Source organism: Stegastes partitus, unplaced genomic scaffold (assembly GCF_000690725.1).
Source record: "Stegastes partitus isolate 25-593 unplaced genomic scaffold, Stegastes_partitus-1.0.2 Scaffold552, whole genome shotgun sequence".
NCBI classification, from domain to species: Eukaryota; Metazoa; Chordata; class Actinopteri; family Pomacentridae; genus Stegastes; species Stegastes partitus.
In genome coordinates, this window is record NW_007578283.1 from 340321 (window position 1) to 341703 (window position 1383).

Sequence of the window (1383 nt, forward strand, 5' to 3'; positions counted from 1 at the left end):
AGCTTTTTAAAGATATGATGACCTTTTGAATCAATCAACCAGTTTCAGGATAAGGAACAAGAATATAGAATGAACTTTATATATTCTTGCGGCCAATGTGCCTTAGGAAATCTTTTTTTCAGAAATTCTACAAATGACACTCTTTAAATATTTTGAAGTTGTTTTGGAGTTTGCAGCCTTTTAGTTGCTGACCCACGTTGAATGTGAACATATCCTGGCAGAAAAAATAGCAGAACTGAGGACTTGAAACCTGGAAACTTCTTCACACAGGTGGGCGTCAGTATCTTGTCACAGGTGGTTTCACACGTGAATACTTGGAAACAAGCAGTCTCTCACTTTCAAAGACAGACTGCTATTACTGAAATGGTTAATGATGAGACATTAATGGATAAAATGGAATGTTCCACTAAGTACACCTGAGAATAATTCATTTGACGTGCGCTTTAATGAGATGTGAAATGGACCACCTTGTTTGTCCTGGAGAGATCCTCATCATCTTTGCAATGATTTTCCTTTGGGAATTTCCATTGTTTAGACTGAGGTAGTGTTAAATCCTGATACCTGTTCTAACAGGTCAAATCATAGATCACTGTGGTACAGGTCACATGAGTTGAATAGAAATACCTGTCTGAAAGCTTGTTTATGTGAAACTATACTTTTTCTACATTATGTTTTCACATTACCATAGAAAGCTCATCAATATCGATTCATATCTGTTGTACTACATAACTAGGTTTTCAGAAATTGTATATATTCCAGTATTTGAGTGTTTGAGAATACAGGTATAATTTGCTGTGTCATCCATGTAGATTTGCTGGATGAAGGTAGAAGCCAGTGACATTTAAAAGAGCTTAACCTATTAAGAAATCCAGTATAGAAATCTATGGGGAAATTCTGTGATGTCAAAGACGGCGGTTGTACCACAAAGGGTTCACACCTTTCTCCAAAAAGGTTATCCTCTTACTCACAGCAGAACGGTGAAAACTTTCAGCCAGTACTGTTGTAAGACTTGACACAATGTCAGATGGTGAAAGCTCTGCACTTATATCTGATATGTCCTACTTGTAGACTGTATTTAAAAGAAGGACAAAGCATCTGGGTCTGAAAAGTAAAGCCATTGCTCAAGTGCCTTAAACCTGTCTAACAACCAGCAGGGGGTGATTCATCTGCTTGCAAAAAGAAGTCCAGTTGTTTAGAAGTCTATGAGAAAATGACTTAATTTGTTACCTCAGTAAACTTTTTCCTATTGAGTTTATGATCTCAGTCATACCAGGTGTGTCAGAAAAGTTTCAGGACTGGTGTCACAAAAGACATATTTTAAATCCAAACTACAAACTACAAGTTTTCCCCTTCAAAGTAATCCCCCTGGAGTCTAACACACTT